Genomic DNA, 22,728 nt, shown 5'->3' on the forward strand with positions numbered 1-22,728 from the left:
CTAAAGCAGTGTTTAGAGGGAAATTTATAGCTTTAAAAGCTTATATTAAAAAAATAAAGTGGTCTAAAATCAATGACCCATTGCTAGAAAGACAGTAGAAAAGAAGAGCAAATTTAAATAAGGTAACTAAAAGGAAGAAATAATAAAGACAGGCAATCAGTAAAATAAAAATCAATAATGAAAAATCAACAAAGGAAAAAGCTAAGTCTTCTAAAAGACCAATAAAATTGAGCATTACTAGCAAATCTGATCAAAAAAAGATAACTATAAATTACCAATATCAATAATGAAAAAGAAGATATATCTACAGACATTATAATGATAGTAAGGGACTATTATGAACAAACATATAGGATATATTTAACAACATAGATGAAGTGGATGAATTCCTTGAAAGACACAAATTACTGGAACTTCACAGAAAGTAACAGAACACCTGAGTAGTGCTGTATCTGTTGAAAAAATGAATTCATAATTAAAAACATTTCCACAAAGAAAATTTCAGGCCTTCATGAATTCAATAATGAACCAGTCTTACATAAACTCTTTCAGGAAATACAGGAGGGGAGATACTTCCCAATTCATTTTATGAGGCCAATATAATCCTGACACAAAAACCAGAAAAAGGCAAAAAGGAAAAAGAAAGAAAATTTCAGGCCAATGTCCCTTTTTAACAAGACAGAAAAACCCTAGTCAAAATATTTACAAAACAAATCCTAAGTACCCTATTAAAAGGTAATATATTATGATCAAATAGTCTCTATCATAAATATGTAAGATTGGTTTAATATTAGAAAGTCAATGAGAGCAGGCCTGGTGGCTCAGCGGTTTAGCGCCGCCTTTAGCCCAGGGTGTGGTGCTGGAGACCGGGAATTGAGTCCCGCGTCGGGCTCCCTGCATGGAGCCTGCTTCTCCCTCTGCCTGTGTCTCTGCCTCTCTCTCAATCTGTGTCCCTTATGAATAAATAAATAAAATTTAAAAAAGGAGAAAAGAAAGTCAATGAATGTAACTGACCATACCATCAGTATAAAGGAAAATTCATGCTATGGTGACTTAACACAATAGATTCAAAAAAGAATGTGACAAAGTTCAACACCCATTCACTATTTTATTTTATTTTATTTTATTTTATTTTTTAAAGATTTTATTTATTTATTCGTGAGAGACAGAGAGAGAGAGAGAGAGAGAGAGGCAGAGACACAGGCAGAGGGAGAAGCAGGCTCCATGCAGGGAGCCTGACGTGAGACTGGATCCCAGGTCTCCAGGATCAGGCCCTGGGCTGAAGGTGGCACTAAACCGCTGAGCCACCTGGGCTGCCACCATTCACAATTTTAAAAAACAAAACTCAGTAACTGGGAACAAAGAAAAATCAATCCTTCAACTTGATTAAAAAGCATCTATCAAAAAAATAAAACTTACAAATGGCATCACATGTAATAGTGAAAAGTGGCATTTTCCCCTAGGAGAGGACTAGGAAAGGATTTCTGCTCTCACTTCTTCTATTTAATGGGAAATCCTAGACAGAGCAATAATGTAGGAATAATAAAAGGTATACAAAATGAAAGAAAGAAGTAAAAATGTCTTTACTTTCAGATTACAATAATTATATATAGAAAATCTTAAGTAATCTAGTTCTTAAGTTTTAGAACTAGTAAATGTACAAAAGTCCATTCCAATGTACTAGAAATGAACAATTACAAAATAAAATTCTAAAAGTATACCATTTACAACAGCAAAAAAAATACTTAAGTGTAAATTTACAACACAGATGAAATAGAGACAACATGCAAGACTCATGAAGACTCTCATCCTTAAAAACTATAAAACTCCTAAAGAAACTAAGAAACTCCCTAATAAATGGTGATAGATGATGCTCATGTATTTGAAGATTCAGTACTTTGAGATACCAATTCTCTTCCAAACTGACCTGTATTTTTCTTTTTTTTTAATTGAAGTTCAATTTGCCAACATATAGTATAACACCCAGGGCCCGTCCCATCAACTGCCCTCCTCAGTGCCTGTCACCCTATTACTCCATCCCCTTACCCACCTCCCCTTCCACAACCCTTTGTTCGTTTTCCAGAGTTAGGAGTCTCTCATGGTTTGTCTCCCACTCTAATTTTTCCCATTTTCCCTTCTTTCCCTTATAATCACTTTCACTATTTCTTATATTCCCCGTATGAATGAAACCATATGATGATTGTCCTTATCCACGTCGAAGCAAATGGTGGGTATTCATCCTTTCTAATAGCTGGGTAATATTCCATTGTGTATATATACTACATCTTCTTTTTCCATTCATCTGCCGAAGGACATCTTGGCTCCTTCCACAGTTTGACTATTGTGGACGTTGCTGCTATAAACACTAGGGGTGCAGGTGTCCCGGTGTTTCACTACATCTGTATCTTTGGGGTATAAATCTAACATAGCACTAATCAAAATCCCAGAAGGTGGGTTTTGTTTTGTTTTGTTTTGTTTTTTAGAAACTTACAACCTAATTCTGAAATTTACATGGAAATGCAAAGGACATAGATCTGTGCAGTACTGATACAAAATGCACAAATAGATCAATGAAGAAAGTCCAGACATAGACCTATACATGGTAGTAGGATTTTTTTTTATAAAGTTACCAAAGCAATTCAAGGGAGAAAGGAGGCCTTTCAACAAATGGAGCTAAAACAATGTAATGTCCATACGGTAAAAAATGAACCTCAACCTTTACTTCAATCCAAATATAAATATCAATTTAAGATGACCTACAGACCTAACTGTAAAAACCAAACTACAAAACTACTAGGAGATGACACAGGGAAGTACCTTCATAGCCTTGGAGTAGATTGAACAATGAAAATTACAATTATAAAGAGGAAAAGAATAAGTTAGATTTAAAATGAAAAACCATTGAAAAATATATGCAACAATTTATATATCAATAATACCTCAATATGGAGGTTTACAAAAAAAAGAAGGAGGAGGAGGAGGGGAGGAGGAAGAGGAAATGTAAAGATAAACCACAGACTGAAAGAAAACATTTGCAAAATATTTATCTGATAGCCGACTTAGATCCAGAATATATAAAAAACACTTACAAATAAATAAAATACACATAACCAGCACAATTTTAGAAAATAGAAGGTTGGCAAAAGACTTGAGTAGACACTTATGAAGGAAGACATTTGAATACTCAATAAATACATAGGAAAAGTACCCAGCATCATTAGTCATTAGGGAAATACAAATTAAAATAAAAACTAAACACAAATTAAAACAAACACAACTACTAGAATGGCTCAGGTTAAAAAGCTTGACAGCTACAGATTTTGGCAATTATAAGGCAACCATAACTTTCACATACCACTGGTGAGAACATAAAATGGAACAACCACTTTGGTTAACAGTTTGGCAGTTCCTTATGTTAAACATACACCTACCTGTGACCAAGAAATCCCAATCCTAGCTATTTACCCAAGAGAAATGAAAACAAACATTTGTACAAAGACCTGCAAAACAATGCTCATAGCAACTTTATCCATAATTGCCCATAACTGGAAAAAAATACAAATATCCATTAGCAGATGAATTAATAAAATGGCAGTATATCCATGCAATGTGATGCTCTCAGCAATAAAAAGAAATGAATTATTTATATACAGGCCAACCTGGAAGACTAAAAAACAATACACTGAATGAAAGAAGCCATAAGTTCAAGAATGTATGCCATAAAGCTGCATTAATAGGAAGTCCGAGAACAAGAGAAAAACTAACCTAAGATGAAGAAATCAGAAGAGTGTTGCCTGTTGGTGATGAGCATTAGCTAGAAAGGGCACGAGGGAACTTTCTGCAGTGCTGTTAATGTTTTACATCTCAATTGGGATGACAATTATACAGGTGCATGCTTTTGTTGAAACCCACTGACTATAACTCACCTAAAATATATGCTAATATATATAAATTACCACTAGACTTTTTCACAAAGGTCAGATAGTGAGTGCCCCAACATCGAAAGCTTCATAGGAATAGACATCAAGTGTGTGCAATAGCCTTTATTTGCATAATGGAAAGAGTATGAGCCTCAATTTTCCCACTTGGAAAATAGTAATTCGTGTATTAAAAGTTAAATGTTATAATGCATGTAAAGCATATAGTATAATGGCTAATACAAAGTATGCATTCAATAAATATTTGATTCTCTTTCTCCCTTCATGTGGCTTAGCTTTAAACTCATCTTGTAAATGTAGATGGTAGATTGTATCTGTCTTTATTTTTTTTTAAGATTTTATTTATTCATTCATGAGAGACAGAGAGAGGGAGAGAGGCAGAGACATAGGCAGAGGGCGAAGCAGGCTCCATGCAGGGAGCCTGATGCAGGACTCAATCCCAGGACTCCAGGATCATGTCCTGGGCCGATGGCAGGCATTAAACTGCTGAACCACCCAGGGATCTTTAGAACAAAATTTTTATCATTGTCACTGGACTAAAGGAATAAAACAACTGCTAGCATACTAAAGTAAAAACAATACAGCCCTTGTATTTTAATACTTCCTCATCAATAGAATGCAATAACATATACATTAAAATAAAGACCATAACCAGCTATGATTGTAAACAGCTAACAATTTTTGTTTAAAAAAATGAGTCTGCTTTAAATATTCAGCCTGTTCACTCAGGAAAGAAGCCTGATGGAGTCAAAACCCTGATAAACAGAAATTTCTAGATATACTGGCAAAACAAAAATTAATTTTAGTAGCCACAAGCTCCTCAGAGGCACAGATCTCCTTAGCTGCTCCACTGCAGTGGTCAAAATCCTGATCGTTAAAAGATTCTATGGCGGGTAAGATCAGAGGTTCTGAAGTCATGCAAGTGATGGGTTCACACGCCCAGCACTGTCACGGGCTATAGACCACGCACAAGTTATTCAACAATGGTGTGTTTGTTTTCTCATCCATAAACTATTCCCTAACACAACTAATTCCAATAATGTATGTTGACTGAATGACTAAACAGATGGAGATATAAAGTATACTCCTCATGGCAGTAGCAGGAGAATTAAATGAAATAATGCACATTTAAACACCCTGTAAGTCCCCAGCCTTGGGATTATTATACGCCACCCTTTCTCATTTCTCAGTCTGTATGGGTAACTCAGATGGAATGCCTCATAGATAGACCAACACTTTAATACAAACCCCTGGTTCCTGACACCATGTTTATTCTGCTTGGGAAGTAACTGACACACATGCACACACTTCTGTAATTATCTCAGAAAACCAAACTACATCTAAAGAGAGCCGGCAGAGAAAAGCAACGTGGAATTCACCAGTCAGTTCTGACTCCTCAGTAAGTGATACTTTCTGTTATGGGAAGTGTGTCTCATGCTTGCTTTGACAGCACATATACTAAAAAATGGGAAGTGTGTCTCACCAATAACAAGCACTGACTCCCAAAAATGTGCCCGATGCATTGTTAGCACCACTCACACTGAGTGTGCAGCAGAATAATCATTGACGAGCGTTCCAAGATTTGCTCATAAAATCAGTAATTTTTTTGTCATTCATTGCCATTAACAAGTAACTTGTGACCTAATAAATGTCACTATCCATTTTCTTTAATTAAAATAATAAATATTATGCAGTGACACAGATTGGCATTTATGCGTTCATTTCTGTGATGTGGGATTTATAACCAAGCCTTTCTTTGAGGGATTCCACAAATAAAGGTTATTAAGCTGCCACAAGATGAACACAAGCTCAGGTTAATGAAATTGGACAATGAAGGGCAGTGATGGATGAAGCCCTCATGCACGAAGAAAAAAGGAATTCCCACCCAAAGTAAGAAGCATTCTTGGGCTGACAAAATATATATTCCATCTTTCTAGGCAGTTCAACTTTCAATACATGCAGGATGAACTCAGAGGCAACATCAATTCTACCGCTATTCCCTTGGGGTAGGCTTAAGTGTGGCTTCCCCATTCCCTTGGGAACCACTGTTCCCCACTTTATGGTGCATCCCAAGATAGGAAGGATTTTCAAGTAAAGAAAAAACTATTTTGGCATGTGAATTTGCTACCAGAGAAATAAGACTAATTATTATAATGTCCTAACCATCTACTTTGAAGACATGCTTCTCAATTCTTAAAAAAAAGGAGTTGCCCTTCATAAAAAAAAAACAAAAAAAACAAAAAAACAAAACAAAACAGAACAAACAAAAAAGCCAAAACAAACAAAAACAAGAAGATATGCTTGACAGCCCTTCCCAGAAGAATCTCTTCTTGCCTCTGGGATTCCACTCTTGCTCAAAGTCAAGAAATGAACCCAACACTCCCAACCTGAGATCCAGCTCCATCTCCAGCGGGTCTGATCCTGGAAATCCAGCTCAGGGAAATGGACCCAAACTAGCTTCATGGCAAATGTTCCAAATGTTACTGTTCAAAGTCTCCACAAAGCACTAAGTGAAGTGGAATTTAACCTCCACAGCTGAGATTTATCTTTGTGGATTTAAATCCACCTCAGGATGGCAGACACCTCATCTCACATTACTCTATAGCAGCTCAGAGCTATGAGAGGAGACAGGCTAGCTGAGTGGTGCCTCTCAGTCAGTGGACCAGACTCCCCACCCCCCCTTAGCTTCTAATCCCAGCTGCTGTTCTTTCTTGTGGCTGAAGAGTGAGTAGCTGTCTACTTGAGACTAATAAGTTAGAGATCAGATTTCTCAACTGCTGCATATTCCAAAGAATATGAAATACAGCAAGTCTCATGTGGAGGAGCCCCAACTTTAAAAGTGGCCATAGTTAAAAAAAAAAAAAAGTGGCCATAGTTGAGTTCAAGTTTTGGCTCTATTACACAGAGGAGAAAACTGACACACAGCAGGGACTCAACGAAAATTAGTTCCCAGCACGGGAAGAAAGCTTTGCTTTGCCATCCCTTTAGCACTTCAGGTGAGCTAAAATAGTTATATAACAGTGTACTTAAATTGTACATGTGTGAATAATATATTACTACATACAATATATAATTATATATTATGATATATTTTATATAAACACACATATGTTCATAGTTTCACCTATGCACACATTACAGTTAATATTTTTCTTTTTTTTAAGATTTTATTTATTTATTTGAGAGAGAGTGAGAGAAAGAGCTCAAGGGGGCAGGAGGGGCAGAGGGAAGAAAAGAAGCAGACTCCCCACTGAGCAGGGATCCTGATGTGGGGCTCAATACTAGAACTCTGGGATCATGACCTGAGCTGAAGGCAGACACTTAACCAACTGAGCCACCCAAGTACTCCTAGTTTATATTTTCTTAAAGTTTTTCAGTTAAAGTACAAACAAGATGGATTTACAGGCCCAAATTGATGCCCACTTAAGCAACAGCAAAGAGAAGTTCCCAAAGTAGAAAACCTCTCCCACTTAAAGGGCAAGCTAGCATAACCAGCTAGTGAAGCTCTGGGACATGTAGACAAGAATTCTTCCATTCTGAATAATGTCTGGGGCATCCTTGCCCTCCAAGACTCTGCTTCTCTGTGTCTCCTTTTCCATATTCTAAGAGGTGACTAGCCTCCAGCTCTAGAGACTCATCTCATCTTTGGATAATGAATATTCTCAATAAGATTACAGATCAAATCTGTATTACACAATAATACAAACTTCATGGGTTCGTCTTGGGGACTTACAAAATGATTAGTGACAGATGATGAATGGATGGATGGGTGGGTGGGTCGGTAGGTGGATGGATGAACAGATGGGTAGATGGAAGGATGAGCGAGAGGCTTCCCAAAGTGCCTGTTACATAACAGGCACTCAGTAATTTTAGTTACTATTTTTATTGTGATTAAGGCAACAACAACTTTACATATTTCTGTTCTGGTCCATGACATAATGATTTCATAGTTAACTCTCCAGAATAATCTACCCTTATATCTCAATGATACTGGCAGTATCTGGGACTTCTCACATGCAGGGGTAGCATCAGGGACACTAGATAAGGAGATATAGTTTGTAATGTACATCTCTCAGGGCTCTAATAACACTGAAATTTCATGATTTGTGCCAGAAAACTCACTCTCATAAGGCAGCTCTTATTGTCCCAAAGAATTTCCAAAGCCCCAATTTTTTCTTCCATTGATTTTGAGTCCATATCCATATTCCATCTCCCACAGACAATCTTTTGGATATTTGAAGCACTTATCATACCACTGAAGACTGAGTCTAGTGTACAGGTCTACTCATCTCTGAGATGAAAAGGCATAAACCTGTTAAACACTTTTAGCATTGAACTTCCAGCCAACATGTTCATATCTCAGATTTAAGCGACATTGAAAGAGACATCCCTCTCCCCATACTCTCCTAAATTTGTACACTGTGGCTCTGAATCATTCCCTTCTTAAACATCTCCAGTTTTACTTCCCTGTTGCTACCTGAATTAGCACTTGGTTTTCTTTTCAGCGTCAGTATTTATAAGTAAACAACAGAGCAGAGTGTCTCTGTGTCCATGAAAACAAGTAAAGGATGACAAAGGAGGGTTGAGGTGAGCAGGCTGGTGAATGAGCAATGCTCCCTCTCTGATCTCAGCTTCAAAGTAGGGCTTCAAATGCATCCCTAGGCAAAACTGAAAGTTATTGCAAATCATGAAAACCAAGGATTGATGACATGACCCAAACTATAGATATTAAATACCTAAAAGTTTAAGAAACCTGTGTTTCAAGCTAAGAGCAGTACATCTTGGAGAGATATAAAACAGAAACATTATTTGTTTTTGATCCAGTCACTGCCTGAATTACAGTCTGTTGGTTTTCTAACTCTTTTCTCTTAGTAAACTTTTGACTATATTCCAAAATGTCATGGTCAATGGTCATTTTTAGTTATTACAAATCCTGCCCAAGTTGAGACTCCAAAATCACCCATTTTGAAATCCCTCCCCTCCCTCATTACCAACTGGGCTTTAAACTCTTAGGGATCTGGGAGGGGAAGTGTTTTCATTTTCACTCCTCCCCTTCTAGCACTTTGAAGGGAGGGAAAACCAAAGGCTAGTTTCAAGCTATCTTCTCCCTGGAATGGAGAATTAGGAGGAAAATGGTTATCTGCCTGGTGGTAGGGAAGTAACACAGTCACTCTGTCATCATCTAAAGATTCTATTGGCTACCAATTATCTTTGCCAGTATGGTGATCTCCTCCTAGAGGAGCCATGGTCTTCAGGGATGGTAGATAACTTCACCCTGACCCTGTCAATCACCAAGGACCCTAAAAATGGGAAGCTTTGTTCCCATTCAACTACACTAATTCAACTACATCATGCCCCTACTCACCCCATCTAAGAAGGACATCACCACAAGGCCTGCTTCTCTAAATCCATGCTCATTCACATGGAGTCAAAGAACTACTGAGGTCCCCTTCTGAGCTCTCTGAGGGTCACAAGGGCCTGGGATCAGGTAGTTTCCTCATCTCTTTTCCTAGGCATGTCCTGACTTCAGAAATCTCTAGAGGAGAAGCATCATCCCCTTAGACCCTATATTCAGATAAACCCCAAAATTCCAGGAAAACATGTCAATATCCCCCAAGAATGCCCTCAGCATGCTCCACTCTGATAAAATGGTACCACCAGGCTGGGCCTGAAGGACTCAGGCATAATTCAATAGGTATGACATGCCAATTTCCACTTCTTTAAAGCATCCCCAGTCTTCAAAAGTGATGTCCCTGAAGGCATTCCCTTACTCGACTTTGTGGGGAGCAGAAGGAAAAAGTTCAAAAATTCTTATACTTTAAACCAACAACTCATGACTCTGGCAATTCCTCTAACTGACCTCCATCCCAAGGTTTCTGCTAATTTAGACTGGTGGAAGAACCAGTTCTGCAAATCCTCAGAAAGCTGGGGTTGAATCAGGGTCCAAAAGAATATCTAGCTCCAACTACTGACATCTCTCTGGAATGGATAGGTTCCTTAGCACCTGTGTTTCTAGCTCCAAGGCAACAGGGAAATCCTCCCTTACCATACCCTGTAACAGGAGTGTGTTCAGCACTTCTCATATTTACCATGCATACAAATTACCTGGGGATCATGTCAAAGTACAGCTGCTCATTCAACAGGTGCAGGATGGATCCTGAGGTTCTGCACATCTAACCAGATCCCTGGCAATAATGCTGCAGCCACAAATCTACAAATCACACTTTAGCACATGGGTTTTATTTTCTTTGCTATTTTTCAGGCCTGGCAAATCTCTTTATTCTCAAACTCTCTAGTACCTAGTAGTGATTGTTTCACGTTGAGCAAACTTCTTGCTAAGTCCATCACATACATTATACCCTTAAATTCTCTCAAAAACTTTCTGAAATGCCTAGAAATCATCATATCTATTTTAAAGACAGGGAACCTGGTCCTTAGTGGGGCTGGGGAACTAGACTCAGGCTTCAGGCTAACAGCTGCCATAGCCATGTGCTTTTAAATACCACAGTCAGAAGAAGGCAGACCAAAAAAAAAAAAAAAAAAGGAAGAATATAGAAAAGAAATTGCAATAAACAACTGGAGGGTATAAGGAAACTTCATTAAGTGGTGTTTATATTAGACAAGGATGTCCGTGAGCTGGTCATCCCTCACAGGAAAATTGCAATATTGAGCTCCTGAAATAGCCTGAGACACGTTTAAGCATGGATTTACATCATGAACTCCATCACTTTCCTCTTCCCTCATTTATAGCTGCCAAGTTCAAGCAACCTCTTCCCTGTTGGGGGGGGAGGGGTCCCATGAATAATAGAGATGTCATTTTTAACTGTCAACAACATACCTTGTAAATGGTGTATGCAGGCTTTTAAATAACCCAGCAAACCATTCTTCTGACATCATTTTTATACCACACTTTGCAACAAAACTAGAAGTGATCTGAAAAGAAAGCACGTGGTTTAAACTACAGAATCACGCTCACCCACACATTCTTGTCTGCATTGAATATTTCGCTGGGTTTTGCTTCCCCCTCCTCCACCCTGATAACAACTGTCTGCTATGGAGACAAGACAATTAAACTATTTCAGCATTTTCCCTCAGTTAAATAGGCTCATCCTTCCCCATGACAGTTAGTTATGGAGTCAGAGAGGGACTGCTGTCGTTCATTTCTTCTTGTAAGTGACATTGGGATGATTAAGAAAAGCAAACTGTTTTCTTCCAACAAGACCCCAGCTGGTGGTGGGTTTTCACTGCTCCTGGTTTGGACAAGGTGACATGAATTTCCCATTCTCTTGTGATGAAAGGGCATTTATCCTGAGACAAAATCTTGTCACAAGTGCCTGTGCCTCCACACAAAGTAAATCTTTAGGCCTATTTGTCAGGTGATACAAGAGTGTCATATCACTAGAAAAACAAATCTGTGGCTACCTCACAATCCATCAACAAGGGGCTCATCAAATGCCAGGCACACCAAAACTGAAATGTAATTAGTAAGTAATTAATATAAGAAAATAGAATATTCTTGATTACCTTCTCTTGAAATGTTTTTATTTTGGAAAATTTCAAACATACACAAAAGTACAGAGAATACTGTAATGGCTTGCACACCTAACAGCTTCAACAATCAATCGCCTCAGAGAAATCATGTTTATACTACACTGATTTCCTCCCCACTTGTGGATCTTTGTGAAGTAAGTCTCAGACACAGTATCATAATAAATTATTTTCTTTATGGATTTTTTTTAATTTTTTTTTTTTACTTATGATAGTCACACAGAGAGAGAGAGGCAGAGACACAGGCAGAGGGAGAAGCAGGCTCCATGCACCGGGAGCCCGACGTGGGATTCAATCCCGGGTCTCCCGGATCGCGCCCTGGGCCAAAGGCAGGCGCCAAACCGCTGCACCACCCAGGGATCCCCTATTTTCTAAATTCTGTTCAAATATATCCTGTCATCTCCATCCAATACCCTGTTTTTATTTAGATTCTTGTTTTAAGCCACTAAGTTTGTGGCATGCTATTATAGCAGCCATGGGAAATGAATACACCTACCCTAGACAATCACCATCTCTGTGTCTTCTACAAATCAGGACTCTTCACCCCACTGACAGCCCTGAAGATGAGGAACATAAATCTGCCCATGGAGTCTCCATCTGACCTCCTCAAAGGTTCCCACTGTTGTCAGGATATCACCTGGACCTCCACAGGTGGTATGGTCTGGGCCTACGTTTCCAGCCATGTTTCCCACCTCTCCCCACGCTTCAAGTTGGAAACCTTCATCCTTCAACTGAGTCAACCAGTTTTCTGCCCTCCCTTCATGTTTTGCCTGCCTCTGTCTCTGCACATACCATTTCTTTTCCCTAGAGCAGCACTATCCAATAGAAATACAACTAAAACAAGGCACAAATAGGAGAGTCACATATGTGATTTTAAATTTTGTGGAGCAAAATTTTATGGCTCAGTCCATTAAACATCTGACTCTTGATTTCAGCTCAGGTCATGATGTCTGCATCCTAAGATCGAGCCTGACATCAGGTTCTGCATTGAGCATGAAGCCTGCTTAAGATCCTCCCCCTGCGCCCCCCTCCCACCCCATGTCTGTCTGTTTCTCTCTCTCTAAAATAAAAAAATAAAAATAAATGTAAAATTTTCAATACCCACAATTTTTAAAAAATGAACAAAGAAAATCCATTTTAATAATATATTTTAGTTAACCCAATATATCCAGAATGTTATCATTTCAACATACAATCAAGATAAAAATGTTATTAAGGAGATACTTTAAGGGTTTTCTTGGGCGAGGGGGATACTAAGTCTTCAAAATCTAGTATATTTTATACTTACAGCACATCTCAATTCAGGTGACTAGAACTACTATATTTGACAGTGCAGAATGCCCTAAATCCTTTTTTTCCAGCTTTGTGAAATACTATCCATCCTTAAAAATCGAGCTGAAATATTATCTTCCATGGGAAATCTTCCATGGGAAATCTTCCTTGGCTATTTTCTATCCCCCACCAATCAGATCAATTACTCCCCCTTCTCTACCCTGGACCTTGGATATATTCCAATTTATGTGCTGTTCATACTCCATTATATTTAATTGTGGTGTGTGTGTCTCTAGACTATAAGCTCCTCACAAGACAAAATCTACTCACAACCACAGAGTCCTTGATTATCCAAGGGTCTCAATCCTTGCTCCTTCCCCTCCTACCCAGCCCTCTATAGTATAATTGGTGATACTTTGGCTATAATACAGAGAGCCTATTGGCTTCACCAGCAATAAAGAAACCATGCTCTGGTCCAGGAAGAGGGAACGGTGGGCCCTTAAAAGTAGGAAGGGGAGGTACTAAGAATGGATAATGAATGAAGAAAGCCAATCTGATATCGCTAGGAAGAGCACGTAAGCCAGGAAATAACATGGGTGAAAGCACCAAGACAGCTTTTTGACACTGCTGAAAGAGAAAAGAAATGGGTGGGACCACCAGATGGGTGCACCAGAGGTTGTCAGAATGTGATGGCCCCTGGATAAGCTAAAGTAACATCAGTGGAAGGAGAGTATATAGAACCAGCTTTCTGCTTCTTTACTTTGGGCTGGGCAGTGTGGATGGGCTTTATTCCCATGTGTTGATGAGCTGATATCCAGATCATAAAATGCAATCAACTCCAATGCTAATGACTATTCAATCCTCCAACACATCAGTAGGACTGGGAACCTGGTCATGGCATTGGGCATCTGTATATACTCTCCTTCCTCACAGAAGAGAATAGAGAAGTATGATCCATATTTCCTTATAGCTTGGCACTAAACTTTTCCCTCTCATGAAACACCCCTAACTCTGTACATCAGAACCCTGCCTAACATCCGTGCCCTGAGTCCTTTCATTTTGTCCTGTTTCACATCTTATCTCCTCCAAACAAGCTTTTACTTTAGCACTTTACCTCTCTCTTATACTACACAATGCTTTACCTACTCTATTAATATTATCTGTGCCTTAACTTCTTTTACTAAAGGGAAGGGGTCTGATCTCTTCATGTCTGCATCCAACCTAACATCTGACACTGATTGGTTACTCCATAAACAGTTACGGAACAAATGAATAAGTGAAACATGATGTATTATCTGTTTTAAAACACCCATTATTTTATTTTATGACTTCTTCCCTATTCATAGGATAATTACTTTTAGTTCTAATCAATCAGGTTAGGTGTCAGGGGCCTTGGAGTACCCTTTCTAAGATAGCACAGTCTACGGCTTTTCCCTAAAGCAGCCACCCCAGCTCATTCCTGGTCACAAAAAATAAAAACAGCTAACATGCACTGAATGTTCACTGTGTTTCAGGCATTGTTCTAAGGATTTTACATACATCTGTTCACTTAATCCTTGCAACTGCCCTGAAACAGTACGATTATTTATAATCTCCATGTGCAGATGAGAAAACCGAGGTATAGAAACATTTAGTTTGCTATAAATGGCACATCTCTCAGAAGCATGAAGACAAAGACTCAATGCCAGACAGTCTGGCTCCAAAACCCACACTGTTATACCTTCTCTACACAGAAAATGGAGCTGCACATTTCTAAGACAGGGAACTTGTTTCCCAGTGCCATCCTTACTAGTTGCCACCCTTAGGCATCACCTCTTCTCTCCGAGTCTCAGATTTTCTTATGCTTAAAATGGGACATCACAAGTGCCCACCCCATAGGTCACTGAGTGGAAAAATGGCCTCATGGACACACAGAGCCCAGAACATAGCAGGTACTCAAAATGATACCTATTCGTATGGATCAATAATCTGTCTCTAGAAAAACCAATTTAAATCTGCTAAAGGGAAAATAGGAACTCATTGGTTTCTGTAATGTAAAGTCTTGGGGAGAAGACCCTTCACATACAGCTAAATTTCAAATAATTTCATTAGGACTGAAATGTCTCTTTGACTCTCTTTCTCAGCTCTTCTATTCTCTGAGGTAACTTGTTCCTTATCATGATCCCCAGAAATTCCAAACTTACATCTATAGCTTGGTGACTGCAGGGAGAAAGAGCATATCTTTCTTAACAATCATGGTAAAAGGTACAGAACTGAGTCTCCTTGGATTATCTTGGGTCATCTACCCTTCCCTGAACCAATCACTGCAATAAAGGGAATGGGTGTGTTGATTGGCTAATCCCTGGAACCAGAAGGTCAGTGTTAGCTCCAACTAAATGAGAATAGACACGGGGTATCTTGCTAAAAGAGAAATGAGGTACTGTTACCAGGAGAAGGAAGAATGGATCCTGGGCAGGCAAAAACAACAGATGTCCATTCATGAATATTCCCAGTGTTCTCATGTTCTAAACAGACAGGGTTCCCTGGCCTATTGCCCACCAATGATGGGTTCCTCCAGCCTATGTCCACTTCCACTCTCTTTTAGACTTCTCCAAGCCCTAAGAGTGCATGGGCCCTACGCTTCCTCCCAGCTACTGCAAAGCTCAAATTAGTCACTCTGTGGGCCCCTTCCGAGGCATATCAGAGACCAGCTGTGCAAGGACCTGTCACCTTCTTGTCAGCGAAAGTTTTCTGTCCAAAGAACTTTCGTCATCGCTCCTTTCTCAAGTAGCTGGATGTCACTTGAAGAGACAGCTGAAGTCACTCACAATGGCTGGTCTCAAATCAGCGCTCACTGGCCTTGTCAGTGAAAGCCTCACCCCGCAGCGAAAACTGTCACTGATCATGTTTAGATATGTACGCGGAGGTATTAGATTAGAAGAGAGAATGCACGAGATAGGAGTTTAAAAGAGGCCAAGTTGCAAGGGAAATCTTAATAGGAAGAAGTGAAAGCTTATGGCTGGAGGTAGTGGGGGGTATCTTTTTCCGAAACCCAATTTATACTTCCCAACAAAACCAGCAAGTACATACACACACACACACACACACACACACACACACCAATACCTTGTACATATATACAACGGAGATACACACTCCACTAACAAATATGCTTTATAAACACCTAAACCTTGACATCAATAAGTAGTTGCTTTATCCAGATTATTATGAGTAGTTTTCATCTTCATATCAAAATACAGCTAAATTACTGTTGGAAAATAACTCAAAAAACTTGATTACCTTCTGGAGAAATAAAGGAGAAAGAATCCACATATTAATCCAGTTGCATTTGTTGCCTTTCTCTGCATATGTTCTCTATTTAGGGCAAGGTTTCTCAACTCAGCATTGCTGACATTCTGGGCTGGATAATTCTTTGTTTGGGTGCAGGTAGGGGCTGTCTTGTGCTTGGTAGGATGTTTAACAGCCTCCCTGGTCTCCACCCAGTAGATGCCAGAAGCACTCCCCCAGTCATTTCCAAATGTCCCCTTGGGGCAACATTGCCCCTGGTTGAGAACCACTAATTTAAGAACTCCAATAAATGCTACCTTCAATATTACTATGGTAGAATAATTGGCTAATTATTAATTAATATGCATTGGCTGGGGATGAATGCTGTGCATCAATTTGGGGTAGCTTTATTTTGGACTTCTGTTTCTGCTAATCAATATATTTATGATTAAAACACTGATTTCATCCATAGTATTTAGGTGGCTGACAATCATTTCTGCAACTGTTCTGTGTGGACCTGGGAAAGAGCAGCATGGGTGGAAGAAAGCTTGGGCTTTCTTTTTTTTTTTTTTTTTTTTTTTTTTTTTTTTTAAGCTTGGGCTTTCAAAGTAAGCAGATTGAATGTGAATTTCAAAATGCTACTAAGTGACTGCACAATTTGGGGCTAGTTTCTATCTTCTCTATATTGGAGTTTTTGCCACTAAAGAATGGAAATTTTAGTTGTCATCTCATATGCAAGTTGAGCATTTTATAAAAGGTGATTATATTCAAGAAGGTATTAACACAAAACAGATGCTCAATAAATGTTGCTTTACCCAAAGAATGTACTTTGCTCTAAAAATGCCTTGCCCTATGTTTAAAAACAAGTCCAGGTTTCCTCTGGGAAGGTGATTAATCTAGCTAAGTAAAGGGCAATTATAATACTGCTCTGCCTATACAACTTTCTTTTTTTCATGGAGTTTTAAATTACCTATTTTCCAACTGTCTTTATCAAATCCTTAAGTATTTCTGGTGTCTTAAAAAAGAGATCAAAGTCTTTCTCACCAAAATATCTCTTTTCTGGAGGTTTCCACCCTTCTGTTTCTCTCTAAACAAATGTGATGATCGAAACAAATACAACCCAATTATATCCCAGGACTTTCCTTCATTACTCTTTTAAGTTGGAGTCACTGTTTCTGGGATTCCTTATCATCCTTGCCTCCTCCCAGCCATTTTACTGGTGTATATACTGTGTGAGAAACTAAAATTTAAATGCATATACAACTGTGAGAATTATAAAGATAAATCAAGCTATATGAAATTTAGGTACAAGGTCCTGAAACTGCATTCCTAACAAATGGATCAAAAACAATCAGGGACACCTGGATGGCTCAGCAGTTGAGCATCTGCCTTTGCTCAGGGGGTGATCCTGTAGTCTCGGGATCAAGTCCCACATTGGGCTCCCTGCATGGAGCCTGCTTTTCCCTCTGCCTGTGTGTGTGTGTGTGTGTGTGTGTGTGTGTGTGTGTGTGTGTCATGAACAAATAAATAAAATATTTTTTAAAAAATCATATATACAAGGAATGCTCATTATAAAATTATCACCATAGGATGCCACACATTTATAAGGGTGCTGCCATGGCCCAAACTACATTTATCCTTCCCCTGGAATATTCTTTCAGAGTCTATGCTGTATACTTTAGAAACCTTCACAAAGGGAGAAAGATCTGATCTGAGAAACAATCAAAACCAAGTAAGATGAAGAATGAAGGTGTAAACTTGGAACTTTCTTCTGTGACGGGGAACTACTGAGGTTTCATCCCAAATTTTCCACCACAGTACTCCCAAACCGGGGGACACATACCTCTACACTTTGGTCAAATTAGAAAGATGATAGGAGTCCTAGAAAAAGCATGAATTTTCTTTAAAAGATTGTGTTTTCTTAAAAAAAAAATTGTTTGTGGGTTGCCTGGGTCGCTCGGCAGTTGAGCATCTGCCTTCAACTCAGGGCGTAATCCCGGAGTCCCAGGATCCAGTCCAACAAAGGGGCTCCCCATAGGGAGCCTGCCTCTCCCTCTGCCTATGTCTCTGCCTGTTTCTGTGTGTCTCTCATGAATAAATAAATAAAATATTTTAAAATAAATAAAGTCATTTGCATGCTATTCCATAAGATATAATTTTAATATAAATATTTCTCCTGAGTTTTTTTGAATCACATTTGAGGTCAAGAAAGATACAAAGTATACAGCATCATATAACCTTTCCTGTAACTCTTGGCAGGAGTGATAACCCAGATTGAAAAATCCAGGGCTAATAAGTCAAGGGAAAAGCAAAAGAATTAGCAGTCTGCACACAGAATCCAGCAGAAATCAGAGCATGGAAATTTGTAGAGGAGCTGGTCATTCTCTACCTGCACTCACTCCTGTGGGATAGCATACTTTGTAATGGCTTTAAATGCCATGTATGTCCTAGAGACTCCCAACTTTATACTTCTAGCACAGACATCTCTCCTGAAGCCTGCTCTACTCTAGCTACTCAACACACTCACCTGGAATCCTAATTAGACATCCCACATACAACATGTCCAAAAGCAACCCCTAATCCTCAACCTCAAAGCCTGCTCTTCTCATAACCTTCTCCATCCCAGCTAATGGTAGCCTAATCTACCAGCTGTTCATGCCAAAAGCCTTGGAGTTATTCCTTTTTTTCCCTCTTTCTCTAAGACCTGAAATCCAGTCTAGCAGTCAATCCAGTTGGCTTTACCTTTAAAATATATCTGGAATCTCATTGCATCTTCCTACTTCCCCTGCTGCCACCTTAAACCAAAGCTACTATCCCACCATCCTCTCTACACTGGCACTGCTCTTGATGCGTAACTACTAACTTTGTCCCTCCGCAGAAGCTCCTCATTATAGCAACCTGAGTGGGCCTTTCAAGACCTGAGTCAGATTAAGTCACTCCTGTATTTCAGATGCTGTGACTGTGCTCCCTTCCCCATTTCCCTCAGGGCAAAATCCACACTCCTTGGATGGCCTTTCATGGCTTGAGTTCTCTTAACATCTCAGGCCTTATCCCCTGCTACCTCTCCCATTATTGCTCCATTCCAGCCACTCTCCTCCTTGCTGTTCTTTGAACATATCAGCTATACCCTCACCTTAGGGCCACTTCGGGGCTGTTTTCCTTGCCCTAAATGCTCTTCCTCCAGGTATTGCACATCTATCCCCCTCACCTACTTTATATCTTCACTCAAATTTTTTCTTTTTATTGAAGGCTACCCTGAGCATGGTGTTTAAAATTACAACTGCCCTCCCACCTCTGATCTTTGCTCTACTTTTTCTTTTTCTACAGCACTGATGCCTAATTTACTTACTTAGTTTGTTTACTGATTACTATGTGTCTTCCCATAGAATGCAAACTCTATGAGGGTAGTAGTAGTGGTCTTTGTTAATGGGCATATCCCAAACATTTAGAATAGTACTTCAAACATAGCCAATGCTCAGTGAGTCTGTGTCAAATAAATGTTACCAAATGGTTCCACTTTTCACATTCTCTCTAGAAGTGCTCCCATACCTAAACACAAGATAAGTATATTGAAGATTTGAGATAGGCTAGATAAAAGGAATGGAAGGTCAAGGAAAGAAGGCTACCAAAACTGATGAAGTGACTACACTGCGAGTCACCACTGACAATACCCTTACCAACATTTACAGTGCTTTGCAGTTCATAAAGAAAATCCAGAGCCCAGGAAAAGAAGGCTGACATGAGGAAATGAAGATCACAAGAATGACAGTAAGTGCACTCAGAAGGGAGTAAAGGCACAGGGTGGAGAGGAGATGGGGGTTATGGTTAGAAAAGCCACTCCCAATCAATTAAAAAACACCAACAAATGAGAATGGTATAACTAGTCAATAAAATGTAATCATAAATACATCAACAGAAGTCCTAAAAATATTTTGAGTTCTCAGTAAAAGGGTATATAGTTGGAATTGAGTATTTTAGAGTATAAAATATAAACAGTATCATATAAAAAATTTACCTCGAGGCACCTGGGTGGCTCAGCCAGTTAAGCATTTGCCTTCGGCTCAGGTCATGATCCCAGGGTCCTGGGATCAAGCCCCATGTCAGGCTCCCTGCTGAGCAGGGAGTCTGCTTCTCTCTCACCCTCTGTTGCTCCCCCTGCTTGTGCTCTCTTGCTTGCTCTCCCTCTCAAATAAATAAGTAATATCTTTTAAAAAATTCATCTTGAATATTGATCAAAACATGCTGATTAAAACAAAAATATAATAGCGATGCCTGAGTGGCTCAGTTGGTTAAGCATCTGACTCTGGATTTCAGCTCAGTTCATAATCTCAGAGTCCTGGGAACAAGCCCCATGTTGGGCTCTGCCCTCAGCCCTCTATCCTTAAAGTCTGCTTAAGGATTCTCTCTCTCCCTCTGCCCTTTCCCCCTGCTCTCTCTCTCTCTCTCTCTCTCTCTCAAATAAATAAATAAATCTTAAAAAATATAATATTATTTTTACATCTCATCATAGGAAAGACTTAGAACAATATACGATGGTTTAGGGAGTATAGTAAGGCAGATATCTTCATCCCCAAGGTAAAATATAAATTGGACAATCCTTTCTAAAGAAATTCATAAAATGAGTTGAGAGCCCTTTAAGCCATGAATATGCTTTGGCCAGGAATTCTACTTTTAGGAATCTATGCCAAGAAAAAATCAGAAATGTAGACAGAGATTTATGTATAAAGATTCAGTATAATGAAAAATTTTCTAATAAACCTAAATATTATAATGATTATATAAATTATGGCATTTATATAAAGCAGAATGTTGTGCAACCATCAATAATTACATTTATGTTAAATGTTAACAACATGAGAAGTGGTCACGATATAAGGTCAAATAAACTGAAACAGGGATAATGCCATATATGACATATGGTATCAACTAATATGAATTCATTTCAAACCAATTTGAGTGATTTTTTTAAAATTTAATCTCCATTTCATTAGTGTTATCAAAAATGTATTAGATTTTTCTAAAGAAAAGCAAAAACAACCATCTTTTTTTTTAATGCAGAGAAAAGTAAATGATATATTAGAATTATATAACTTAGCATGGTTATACACATAGACCCTCAATGGTTAATGGTTCTCTATACGGCTTTGCAGGAAAATCATTTTCTATTTTAATGCATACTCCACTGCTCTCTCCTCTCAGTTTCCTAGTTTTTCAAAAGAAGCATAGCCTATCTAGATTAAAGGTCAGCAAACCTTTTCTTGAAGAGTCAGATAGTAAATATTTTAGGTCTTGTGGGCCAAATGGTCTCTTTCAATGCCAATGTTAGAACATGTAAGCACCACAAATAGGTTAGATTTGGACCATGGGCTAGTTTGTCGACCCCTGGACCAGATCATTGATAGTCTTTAATTAACTGACAGCTCAGACCCTGATGCAGAGTTCCAAACACCCACAGGCACTTAAGAAGACATGCTGTATACCAATGCGGGAATCCCATAGGTTCCTGAATTGGAAAAATCTGGGTTCAAGGTTTAACTCACTTCCTGGTTGTATCTCTTGTTACAATATTCTTCCATGACTCTGAGTTTTGGTGTCTAAAAAATGAGATAATAGCACCATCTATTTCACAGGGTCATTCTGTAGCTTAAATGAAATATTTGAAGTTAAAGCTCAAAACTCAGATTTGGTGAATGAGGAGTTCTCAGTGACTGGTAGATTCTTATTAGAATAGCTCTGAAAAAGTAGGCAACACAGAACCCCCAGGTGCTGAATGATTCAGAGCCCACACTGTAGACAGGAAGGAGAGCTGATTCTTCAGCAGGAAAGAGTTGGGATAAGCTAGGTTATGATACAGTATAAATTACTGCCAAGTTTCAGTAGCTTAAACCAATAAGGTTTATTTCTAGTTCATGCTACTTGTGCATGGCTGAAGAGCTGGGGGCTCTGCTCTATACTACTGGCCCTCTAGGACTCAGACTGAAAGAGCAGTCACCGTCTAGAGTTTTGCTGGTTGCAGAGGCAGAAGGAAAAAGAGGGTGGTTGAATAATGCACTGGCCCTTAGAGCTTCCACCCAAAGTGATATGCATCAGTTCCATTCCCATTTCATTGACTAGAGCAAGTGTAATAATCACATTTAACTCGTGGGTATTATGGGGGCAGAGAGCTTAGAAATACTAGCTAGTTTATTCCTGGAAGGGGGCAGAGGGGTCTGAAAATACCCGGTTAACTGCACTAATAACTACCATAGCAAATAGGAGAATAGTACTTAACATTCATGTGAATTTAGCACAACCTAACACAGTGCCAACTGCTTTACCTACAACTTGGGGAAACCAAGTCAGGACAATAAAAACAGAGCCAGAGTGAATGGAACAGGATATTGGGCCTGGGAAAAATCAGAGAATGCAAAATCAGGGAAACAATATTTCAACAAGACTTGCTTTTTCTAAATGCTTTCATCAACTCTTTCCTTATTATCTTCCCTTTGTAGCTGGGTCTTACCACCATTAAGAAGGCTGTGATCAGAGTCCATAATCTAAAAATCATGTCTGATTCTGTGAATCCCTGACATGAATATTGTTGTAACTGAATGCCCTCCAAATTTACATGCTGAACTGCTAACCTCATGTAACTATATTGGAGACAGGGCCTTTTAGGATGTAACTAAGGTTGAATGGGGTCATAAGGGAGGGATCCTGATCC

At 39.0% G+C, this 22,728-nt stretch overlaps 1 long non-coding RNA gene across 12 annotated transcripts in view; it reads right to left on the bottom strand.

Annotated features, from left to right (window-relative positions):
- LOC140629701 (uncharacterized) overlaps positions 1–22,728 on the bottom strand; it is an 802,104-nt gene that overhangs the window by 719,043 nt on the left and 60,333 nt on the right. Inside the window, exon 3 of one of the 12 annotated variants that reach the window (XR_012027528.1) lies at positions 10,777–10,871. The exons of the other annotated variants lie outside the window; for them this stretch is intronic. This is a non-coding gene — a long non-coding RNA (uncharacterized lncRNA). The remainder of the gene's footprint in view (positions 1–10,776; positions 10,872–22,728) is intronic. 12 annotated transcript variants of the gene reach the window in all.

Source organism: Canis lupus, chromosome 3 (assembly GCF_048164855.1).
Source record: "Canis lupus baileyi chromosome 3, mCanLup2.hap1, whole genome shotgun sequence".
Lineage (NCBI taxonomy): Eukaryota > Metazoa > Chordata > Mammalia > Carnivora > Canidae > Canis > Canis lupus.